The sequence below is a fragment of the Nasonia vitripennis genome, assembly GCF_009193385.2.
Source record: "Nasonia vitripennis strain AsymCx chromosome 3 unlocalized genomic scaffold, Nvit_psr_1.1 chr3_random0009, whole genome shotgun sequence".
Classification (NCBI taxonomy): domain Eukaryota; kingdom Metazoa; phylum Arthropoda; class Insecta; order Hymenoptera; family Pteromalidae; genus Nasonia; species Nasonia vitripennis.
Genome location: NW_022279629.1, coordinates 224,777 through 237,377, shown reverse-complemented (window position 1 = coordinate 237,377; position 12,601 = coordinate 224,777).

Here is a 12,601-nt window from a genome sequence, read left to right as displayed (position 1 = left end):
AATAATAAATTTACCGAAACTAACAAAGTAACGTTATGTGATTATGCGGATGATAGCTTACTCTCCCATACGGGGGAGATCAGTACTTCGCACTAATTGTCGCGGCGAAGCTGTTTGCGTGATAATAAAACATCAAGGAAAATTAAATTATTAACGAGAACGACTTACTTGTGTTTGTTGACGGGGATGACCCAAAGGTTGACGATCAAAACTCACAAATCAAATAATCTCTTAAACTCAATTATTTCAAAAATTCCTTTATTTGTTTCTGGAGACTTCAAATAATTTTCAAATGGAATAAGACACAATTTCGGTAAATGATAATCAAGACGGAAACACAATTGTAACGGGGTGAGACTTTGACGTGAGTGGAGAAAATCACAAAAGGAGACGCCGGGACCGAGAATCGAAGAATCGAGATCGAGAATCTCTAGGCGCGCGCTCTGTACGTCGAGCTAATGCCGCCTTATTTCGTCACACTCTATTCTACCTCGATTACCGGCGTGGCGAGGGACGTTGTTTCCTCGTTACACATTTAAGACTAAACTCCAACTTAAAGACTCAGAAATATAACTATAAAATCGAACTCTTGAATAGCGTCCTTACTCTTGGATCGCATAAACAGGAATGAAAAATCAGGGGAGGCGAAGCTTGAAGAAAGCGTCATGGCTTTCTCCCACGCAGGGTTTTTACTTCTTCGCACTTCAGTTTAGCCGCGCTCTCTTTCTTACTCATTAGGCCTTATGGGCCTAAGTACGGGCAACGTCGACTGTGCACGCGCGCTTTCAGCCGAGGGAGGAGAAGTTTGTTTTGGTTTAGGGTTACTTCTTACGCTCGTTAAGCGTCAAAGTTTCTGAATTTTTCCTGCTGTCTTTGATTCATTTAATTTAATATTTCTGAATATTCATCCAGTAACTTCGTCACTTAACAAACATTCATTGTGGTTTCGAGTACATAAGATAAGAATTTCACATTTTTCTTGGCATCTGTGATTTTTGACCAAAATCTCAAATCAGTCAATTAAAGTAATAACACAACAAAGATTGCTTGAATAAAATTTAAAATATTCAATGCCCAATATGGAAGCTGATTCGGACGGCTGATGATACGGTCGCAAATTGAAACGGTTATAGATCTCTTTTACTTTTGACACATCTTTGACCTCTGCCAACTCGAATGCATTTGCGCCACATTTGCGAATAATTTTGTACGGTCCCTCAAATAATCCAAAAAATTTATATAGACACTTTTGTGAAGCGTCAGATAAATGAGGTACACGAAGTACGAGGTCTCGCGAGCTGAGCTCAATTTTACTACTGCTTTTTTGACGTTTGCAACGAGACGAATGAATTTTTCAAGTTTTTATTTGCGATATCGATTCGGGTTTTAATGTGACATTGGAACGCGTTTTAAAATCGTAAATCTTTTGCAGAGTTTTTCACGGGGATTTTTTCCATAATGCAACTCAAAGGGTATCATACCGGTGCTTTGGTACATAGTTGAATTTAGGCAATCCTGTACGAAGGGAACAAGTCCTGCCTACTTATTATGTTGTTGCAAACAATAAGTTCAAAATATCCGACCGAGCTCGCGCATAGATCTCTCGACCGGATTTGATTAAGGATGCCTAATCGAGGAGAACAACACTTTTACACCGTCTGCATCAAGGCTCGTCCTCTAAACAGGAGACGTAAATTGTGTCCCATGATCACACAACAGACGCGTTGGTTTGCCCACCTTATTAAAATATTGTTCCCGCGGTTTTTTTAAGCAAATTGTAGTTGTTGCGCACCGAATGTGATATAGTGTAATAAGTTTTGAAAAAAATTAATGCACGACAAAAATATATTTGACTCCACCCGTGGACTAGAGAAGAGACCCAAAAAAATTAACAGATATAAAATCGTTCAGATGTGCGGCCTGCACAAATTCATAGCTTCCCTCTATTTTATAATTTAAATATTTCACACGCTGGCACACATCGTAACTTTTCATAAATTCTATAATATCTCGACGCATTCGTCGCCAAAAGAAAAATTGCGATAGGTAGCCGTGAAGCTTGAAGCTTCGCGCGTGTCCAAATTTATCATGTGCCATCGACATTACGGATCGCACGAGCTTTCGAGGGAGTGAAATCTTCCACGGGCTGTTCGCATCAGTCCTGTGATATATGATACCATCCTGCTCACAGCACTCCATATTTTTATTTCGCGTCTCCACCCATTGTTTGAGCTGGGCTTCATCAGCTTAGGCCTTGCAAAGGTTTTTTAATGCAATCGTCATCTCGAGTCCACGTCTTATTCGCGAGATTTACCGAAAAAAAAAAAAATTATAAGTGAAAATCACAAAATTAAAGTCAACCATTCTAAATTTTTTATAATGATATTTAGTATAAATACCTTTAAGTTTACCGTGCTATAACCTTCATTATCCCTGCTAGTCCATTGTGGCACTCGTTGCAAGGATTTGTGAATTTTTTCACTGTCCGTAAGATTCCAAGTGAACGAATGGTTCTTTTAGGCTCAAATTCAAGTTGGATACTTTGAAAACTGATTTTTTTTTCGCTAATTCAGTCACCTTTTTGTGTATGAAACATGTTCTAAACATTCAAATTAAAATCCCTGCAATCGTACACAAACTACTGGTGTACAAAGTATCCTCCTTGAATTTTGGCCCAAAAGAATCATTCGTTCAATTGGAATCCGACGAACAGTGAGCTGAAATCAGTAAAAAACACATTTAGAGAAAATCAACATTAAAGTTTATGATTATTGTTGAAAGTATAACTTAAATTAGTGCTTACCAAATCCTTTGAGACCAAGTTTTCTATGTTTCACATACATAGACCTTGAGTCTCAACAATTATGTGGTATATTCACTTATACCCTTGGGCTCTGTACGGTTTTTCTTAACTGCGAACAAAAAAGGCATTTCATGAATTTTCATAGAAATGTAATAAAAAGGTTATTTTATTCTTGCTAATGATAACACTTTATACTTATCTTTTTTTTTGGTCACTGTGTTAAAATTTTAAGTTGAAACTGTTGAAAATTACTAGTTTAACCTCCAAATGTCATCGAGCAGGTTAGTGTTACCAGGGTCAGCTGAAAAATATAAAATAAATCAGTATTTTAATTTCATAAAAATAAACTAAAGCAATACAGGGAGGAATACTTCAACCAAACTATCTCCAGAAATGTTTAATCCGGGTGCTCCAGTCTATGTAGCGGCTTTTTCTTCTATCACTACAGTCTTCATGAAGTCCTTGGCCACTTTTTCATACACTTCACTGAATTGTTCGTTAATTACATCACATGCAGACTAAGCCATGGGTTTTAAGCAGTCCATCAACCCACAAAATGTTGATAGACCAGCGTGGCCAAGTCTAAGAGCACAAAATGTAACCACTGCTCTTTCGTTGTTTTTTCAAGCATGTTTCTTGATTCCAACTTTTTGCATGAATTGATAGCTGCCAGCTGACCAAACTCAATATACACTATTACAATCTTGAATCCTGATCCTTGAGCTTCGGACTCGCCAAGTAGAACATTGCCATGGTATTGGTTGTAAATAAAAAGTTCCTCGAGCGCAGGAAATATAATGTTGATATCAATCAATCTATTCCTGACCTCAGAGACTCTTTCTGCTGCTAGAATTTGTATCTTTCTTGCTGAACTTGAAGATCTTGACGTGTTGGCAGGTACATCCTCGCTTGTTACTCCTAGAAATCTTCTTGGCCTCTTCTTGTCTTTTGCTCGAGAGTCCTTATTATCTGGATGGGTACTCGAAACCTGCCCTTAGCATCTCGCTGACCACACACTTTTACACAACATTTAATTTTACACTTTGTAAAAAGAAACTTTACTCCACTGCTCTGCTTTTAGAAAACACTTCACTTTTTTCTTCTTTTTATCGTTATAAGCTATAAGCTATTTTTTCCAAAGACACTACACTTATCACAACACTACTTGAATTAATTTAAACAAAATTTAAAAAAATATCAGCTGTTTTTATGCAATTAGACATCAGCTGCGTTTACTCAGTGTAAAACACATGCCAGGATTATACCTGCTGTGTTTTGAAATATTTGCTGTCTGCTAGCAGAACAGCAGAACGGTCGCTCTGTCCTTCTCCGACACATTGATTCTAACCTTTCTACGGGTAGTTCCACGCGCATACCTGCTTACATACTCTATACAGTCTATATACTCTGTACAGGCTAGTCCGATGTAGGATATAAATTAATCATATCTCAACACATCTCCTTAATATTTATGCTATATAACCATTAAATAATATTCAAAAGTATTCTAAATTTTTCAAATTTAATTCTTCCAAGAGCTTTCGTTAAAATATCAGCAATATTATTTTCCGAGTCTACTTTTACGACAATTTCTTTATTTTCGTAACTTACATTTACAAAGTGATAATGTACTTCAATGTACTTTGAATTTTTTGTCATGCTTCCATATTTTGCTATTGAAATGGCTCCTGAATCATCCTCATATATTTTCATTGGTTTTTCTAAATTTATACTTAAGACTTTTAGTAAATCTTTAATAACTTTAATTTCGCTTACTTCTGACAAAGCTACGTTCTCAGCGGCTGTTGACGATTTTGCCACACTGCCCTGTTTTCGGACTTTCCAATATATTACATTTGGATTGCGGATATTTGTTCGAATACACTTTTTTCGAAATTTTTTATTTTGAAAGAATTTTTTTTCGAAAGGTTTCTTTTCGAAAATGTATTTTTAAAAGATCTTTTTTCGAAAAATTTTTTGTAAAGAAATTATGATAGCCGAACTCTGCCGTACCCAGGAGCACGAACAAGGACGTGTCGGCTGGCAATCCCATTTTTTATATTTATATTTTGTTTTTTTTTCAAAGTATTAAAGTTTTTATATTTATTTTTTGTTTTATTATGTTATAGCTAATTATTTATGAAAATCTATATATTATTAAAAACTAAAATGATTAAAGTTTTTTCTTCGATTTGAAACAATCTGATTATATTTTGTAAAACTCAATTTGTATGAAATTAAACAATTTAATTTTTTGGTTTCTGCTGTAAATATGTGTGTAAAAAATCGCTAAAATCGTCCGCATAAGTGCCTTTTTGCTAAAGCAATTGTCTTATGTCGACGTTCGCATAACTCCGCCAAAGTCTGCATAAGTTATCTTTCGTCCCAAATTTTGTTCGCATAACTTCTGATACACGAAAATATATGTATATAAAATTGTATAAGTTCAAGTCTAGGAATAACCCACCATCATTACGTGGGCTATTGGGTTAAGTGGTTAGGTAAAGTAGGGTTAAGGTAAAATGCTTCTGTTGCAGTTGGTTCGAGTGCCGAGTTACTAATTTGGCAGACTCGCATGCTTAACAAAATAACCCTACTAACCCCATTACCGCCGTTGGCTTGTGTTGCAGTTGATTCTATTACCGAGTTACTTAATCCAAGTAAAGATGGCGGGTGAGTAAAACAGAAAAACCAGCTTCAGTTGACTTTCAGTTGACTTACCTATAATCTTAACGAGGATTATTGGGTTAGGGAAATTTTTAAATAACGCTAACTGATTTCAGTATTAAGGTAGTTCACCGGAATATTTATTTTCTTAGGATATCGCTCAAACTTTGTTTACATGTTCAATTAAGTGTCCTCTACAACGTGGTATTTTTTTTATCCCTCAAGCGACATTATTTTTAGAGATATTTAACCTTGAAATTTTGTATTTCAACATGGGAAGCCTATACTGAGTCCGAATTATGAGGACGTTTAGTTGAAGCGAATTTTATTAGAATATTTTTAAAAAAGTAGCTTACGGTGTAAAATAGCAATGCAAATCATGAAGAAAAAGTTGAATAGGGCAAACGAGGCCTTTTTAAAGATACAACCAGTCAAAGTTTTCATCCCATGCTATCAGTATATCTATATAGGTGCGCAGTGTTTCTCCCTCTTACAAGTTTTGAGAATATTTTGTACTCCAAACAATATATATCACCATTCTAATGTTTGATACTATGAATTGTAAGGTTTTGACATTAGATAACACTGTATAATATCTTAAAAAATGAATTTTCTAATAAAAACCCTGATTGAGCACTACTGCAGCCGGTGAACTACCTTAAAGTAGGAGCTCAGACGTAAAACAACATGTTTCTGGCGAAATGTCCCTACTGGTGAAATGTCCTATTGGCGAATTGTCCTACTGGCGATATGTCCTTGCTGGCAAATGTCTCTCCTGCTGAAATGTCCTTCTTTACGTAAAACGTCCGGATACGTGACTCATACATCCTTTCATATATACAAACTCTCTAGAAAGTGCAAAAGAATGTAATTTAAATTTTTTCGAAAAAAACTTCGAAAAAAAGGGATTAAAAAAAAATTCTCGAAAAAAACTGCAAAAAAAGTCCTTCGAACCAACGTATTCGAAATTAACGTCTTTCGAAAAAGTCGTTTCGAAATAATATCCAGATACGATTATATTTCTAAATAATCTTATTATAAACTCCGTCGTTGATTTCCTATCGGATTTATCTCCTGCCCAATCAGCATCAACAAAACAGTCCATGACTTCAGCATTTACATTCTTTTTTTATGTTAACTTTAAATCTTTAAAACAAATATTTTAAAAATCTCAACGCGTATTTGTAATGAGTCTCATTGTAACTATTTTGAAATAGACATAAATAGTTTACACTATAACTAACATCTATTCTTGTTTCAGAACTTATATATAATAATGCTTCTATGAGATTTTTATATTTGATATCATCTGATGCTGATTGTGCAGAGTCAAGACTCAAATTTTGTTCCATCAAAGTGTTAAATAACTTACTATTTTCAATATTATATTGTCTAGCTAATGACTCGATATAATTACTTTGGTCCATTGTCATCTTACAATTTTTATAATCATAGTTTATATTTATTCTTAAGTAAGTCTTTCATTGATAATTTGTATGACAGTTGATTCTTTATCTTACTAATTTTTCGCATTCTCTTTCCGCAAATTAATAAATCATCAACGTGTAGAATGAAATAAATTGTTTCGTTATTCTCACATTTTGTGTACAAGCAATAATCACTTACACTTCTCTTAAATCCTAATTTTTGTATATAGTCGTCGAAACATTCGTAACAACCTCTCGGGCTTTCTCGCAGTCCATCCAAAGCTTTTTTTAGTTTATAAACTTTTTCGGTTTTATCATTGTAACCTAAAGGTTGTTTTACAAATAGTTCTGATTTTATTTTTCCATTTAGGAATGCAGTTTCGACATCCATCTGTATAATCAGCAACTAATCTCGCTTTTTTATGATTATCAGATTTATTTGTAAATACTCATTTTAAATCTCAAATTTTCTTATCTTTTGGTTTTTCTACTAGTTGCCAAGTTTTATTTTTATTTAAACAATTTATTTCTCTAATATATATATATATATATATATATATATATATATATATATATATATATATATATATATTGTGAGACTATCGCTAGTTTAAAATTACAAAAGATGTTAGAATGACTATCGGTCTATACGAGCACAATTACTTTTGAAATAATAGGCTATGACACTGTTCATTCTCAAAATTTGAGATCTCTGAACAGGCATGCCTTTCAAAAATAAAATAAAAATCTCGACGTTTCGTCCTACCATCAGATGGGACTCCTCAGTAAGGATCTAACGGCTTCCTTAGACGCCTGCCGCCTTGTCAAGTCGCGGCCTTTAAGTAGCCCGAGTCTCCGTTTTCCCTTTCGAGAGAGAGAGAGAGAGAGAGAGAAAGAGAGAGAGATGTATTTAATTTTAGATTTAGTTGTTTTTTTATTGTTGTACATTGTGTTGTACATATACAATTATAGTATATTATAAAAAGAATAAAAATTTTGTGTAAGGGTGTTAGTGCGTATGAAGAGTGTGAAATGGAATGAAGTGAAGTGAGATGAATGAGAATGTGTGTATGTTTGTGTGATGTTTATGTGTTTTCCAGATTGAAGAAGTAATTTTTAGCTGCTTGTTTAAAGTGTGATATGGATAGTGTGTTGCGAAGATGAGATGGAAGGCTATTCCAGAGGTAGGAGGCGCTGATGAAAAATGAATTCTTCAGCGTCTCCGTCTTGAAGGACGGGATGTCCAGTGGAGTCATCTCACCCCTCACAGGCCTGAGCGCGACGTGGAAATCAAAATAGGCTAATAGATAAGTAGGTATTGAGGTGTTGAACATTTTTCTTAGAAAACAGGCTATGAATTATTTCCTACGTCCGTCGGTGTTAAGCCATTGCAGCTCACGCCTGTAAGGGGAGATGTGCTCGTCCCTCCTCACACCGTAGATATAACGGATCCCGGATTGACAAGCCTCTGCAATTTTAAGTCAAGTTCCTGAGTCAGGTCGCAGTAAGCAAGTGAGCAATAGTCAATGAGGGGAAACAGGAGTGCTTGCACTAAATGTTGGCGCAATCTAAGGCTAGTGCTTTTCCGAAAAAAATAGAGACGGTACATTAAAGAGTGAGCACGTTTACAAATTTGTGTAACGTGCTCTTTCCACGTAATTTTGGAGTCAAACACCAGCCCCAGGGTGCGCACCGATGATTCAAAGTTGACCTGGGCTCCCCCTACATTTATATAGGTGTTAGCAGTAGAAGGTAGAGCGTTTATATAGTAGGGAGAGAGAGAGAGAGAGAGAGAGAGAGAGAGAGAGAGAGAGAGAGAGAGAGAGAGAGAGAGAGAAAACTTAGCTTGGACTATCGGCGCTTACAATATTTACATAAATATAATACAAATTGGATTGACCATATTTATCTGGTTATTTTCTTTCGCGTTTTCGTCGCTGTTTTCTTTCTATGTAATTTCAATCAAATTATTATTTTTGTTATATATCTTTGACATATTAGCAATAGAAATAATTTTATTCACATCTGTTACTTTCGCATAACTAATCAGATTTTTATCCATCTCTTTTACAAAGAATACATTATTTATTGCTATTTTAATTTTCTTATTATTTACTAAAAAATAAGTAATGATTTTTCCAACTTTACTGCATTTCAAATCTCTACCATCTCCGACTTTAACATTTATTAGTCTTTTCAAAATCATGCTTTCAGAAAAATATGACTTATTATTTACAATGTGGTCTGAACATCCATTGTCTAATATCCATTTAATTTTACTTCTATCGCAATTATACTCTACGGTTTCACTTACTTTGTCGTATTCCTGTTCTACCTGTGTTAAGAAAGTTCCTGTACCTTCTTCTTCGTAACCTTCTTTGTATGTGTATCTTGCATCGTGTTGAGTCGTTTCGTCGGCACGTGATTGTTGCCAGCCTTTGCCTCGTCCACGTTGACCATAACCTCTTCCTCGTTGACCGCCATAACCTCGTCCTCCGTGGCCTCTGTACTGCTGTTGCTGCTGATGTGTACTTTCTGTCCAGTGCATCCTCCATTGGCTTCTTCTTTCCAAGGATTTGTACACGCTCTCCTTAGATAACCTTTCTTTCTGCAGCCAAAACACTTTATTTCTCTTCTTTCTGTTTTAAATACATCTGGCTTCTTATTGCCGTTATCATTCGGGTTTATTGTTTCCCACATTTTGATTTTATTCTTCAAAAATTCATACGTGCGATCACTTTCTTGCATTGAATCAATTAAGTCTCCAACATAACTTAGTGAATCTGGTAGTGTCTTCAACATATAATTGAGTTTTTCATTTACTTTGGCACCTGCACTTTTCAATTCATTTATTATTTTCTCAAACTCTAAAAATAATGTGCTTCATTCTTCGTAATCTTTTAATTTCATTCTATCCAATTTAACTCTTACACAGATCTGTAATGCAGTCGACTCTTTTAAATACATCTGGTCGAATTTTTTTATTACTTTTAAAGCTGTATTCTCGTCCCCAACGAATTCTAACTGTTCGTTTGTGATGCTACAATATATGTAGTTCATTGCCTTGAGATTCTTTTCGTTCCATGTGTTCTGTTCATCTGTTTCCAGTTTTTCTTGTGTTACTGGTTCGTCGCACTTTTTCATTTTAAATATACTTTGCCGTCAAAACTGTGACATCTTAATTCTTCATTTTTCGACATTTTTATACTTCTTGTATTTTCACTTGTATTTTCAAAAATCCCTTTTTTTAATATCCAGATTTTCTTTGTCTGTATTCTCAATAGCTTCTTTAACTTCACTGTATTTATTTTCAGCTGCTCAATATCTTCTTTTTTCATTTTACTACCAGCAACACGTGGGTACATAACCTCACTCACATTTCAACCATCACTTTGCTACGATGTTAATAAATGCGAGGTCCGGGTTGAAATAAAATACACTTCCACATAACTTTGTCGGATTATTCTAATCCGTAATCTGTAATCGTTTATTTAATACAGTTGAGGATTACATAGCTATCGACGGATGCACGCAACATGTGCTCTCGCTCTCTACGGTGCCATATTACGCTCTCTGCGGTCGGGCTGCTTCTCTACTATAGTTCGAGTGTATAGCTCGTACTATACCTATAGCTATCGCTGCCGCGCGCTCGACTCTCATGCTTACTATAGTTCTGCGCGCATGCCTACTTACATACTCTATACAGTCTATACTCTGTAAAGGCTAGTTCGATGTTGCATAGAAATTACTCATATCTCAGCAATGTCCCTACGTTTAGATCGGAGCCTTATATAAGATGCGAAATTAGAAATCTATCTCGAATAAACGCAAAAAAATCTAATCAGTACGCTCAAATTTATTTACTAGAATACATACGCCAAGTAATATATACGTATATACCTCGGTAAAAAATTAGTATTTTTCACATTTACAATGAAAATTTCTGTTAGATTGAATATATAAAATTTAAAATTAAATCGTATTAAACAAAAAATAAAAAATACGCAATTTTACGAAAAAATAGTAAAAATTTTGTTTTAGTATTTTGCTTTATGACCTGGAATTTTCGTACGCTTAATTTCCGTACGAAACCCGGCTATAATAGCCCCGATCCGCAAAATCCCGTCCTTCGTACCCGATATTAAAACAAGCACACGTTGGGAAATCGATACTTTATTATTTGAAATGCAACACTCTGACGCGACTTTAATTTTCACTCTCGGACCCGAACAAACACTAGATAGCCATATACTACGAGACAACCAGAGATAGCCAGGTATCCCGAAATAATCCAGACAGCCCCGACAAATTTAGACAACCTTCGGTTTCGCACTACGACCGAAATAGACAGCCACGCAAATTAGATAACCAGGCAACCGCCACACCGAATTCTCTAAATTATACGCCCCTCACACGTCCCGAGGTCCGAAACGCAACCTGCTCACTCACACACACACACACACACACACACACACACACACACACACACACACCATTTCTACGCATTCGCTACAATCAACTTTTGCAACCAGGTGCGAATACTGCAAGCGCTACCTGATTGCTCCGAAACGCAGTCCTTGCCTGCGTTCGATGACTTACGGCAAGACTTGTATAAATTCTTAAATCTAACAATTTAACGCGGTTGGGTAAATTTTATAAAGGAACAGATAGCAGACACAGCAAATAATCTGATAATTAGCGGAGATAACCACGGGCGCGGAGTAACGCGCACTAGATTTTAGCGCAGATTAACCTGTTGAAATTTACTGATTTCACCGAGACGTGGAGCTACACACTCGCGATGGAAGCCAGCTAGAGACCAGAAACGACACCAACCTTTCGTCCTCAGAAGAAGTGGCTCGGAGGTGAAGACCAGGAAACACTTTGGATCGTAGCTGGTACTGGTATTGCCAGGCGAAAGTTGCGTCCGCTCAGGCTCAGCCAGAGCAGGAGATTGATTTGAGCACTCAGCGTTCGCCGCCGAGGCCCGGTGCCTCGCTCGAGCCGCCACGCCGGCGCTCGACCATTGGTCAGCGCTACGCGGGCCTGCTTTCTCGCTCGCTCCTCGTGCCCACGGTCTCGCGCTCTGCTCAGCTCTCGGTTTCGGAGCGGCGCGTGCGCGTTACGACTCAGCTCCCGCAACCTAATGGAGTGAGAGCCCGCGAAGTTCGAATTCTCGCGACGGGAGACAGTCTAACGTTCGCAGACAATTATAGGGGAATGCCGATAATTGTGGGATTTCGAGACAGTAAGTACACCACTGATATCAGGGCCCTCGATTCGAGTATGCGACTTACGTCTCGAGCGCAAAAGACTCTAGTGCTGGCAGCTTCCACAACGCGCGGCGCTTTACGGTGCACGAGCCGCTGCTGGAACGCCCTGTTGAATCGCCGGCCGCTGTTTTCGTCGCGACAACCTTGCTTGCTCGTCTCCTCTCGTTCCTTCTCGATCTCTGCGAAAGCCGACGACGGCTAATGTACTGCTTGACCTTCTCGGGTGCCTCTCCATCTCTCGCGTCGTTGCTCAAAATGAAAAACAGACGCGATTAGCTCGTTCTCACAAACACACACTCTACCTCGGGACGCTCCGCCCTGACCTTGCCCGAGCACGCTAGTCACGCGATTATTACGTGATAACCACGTGAAAAATTGGTTGAAAATCTCACATGAAAATCGCGTTATTTTCTCATGATTTTCACGTGATT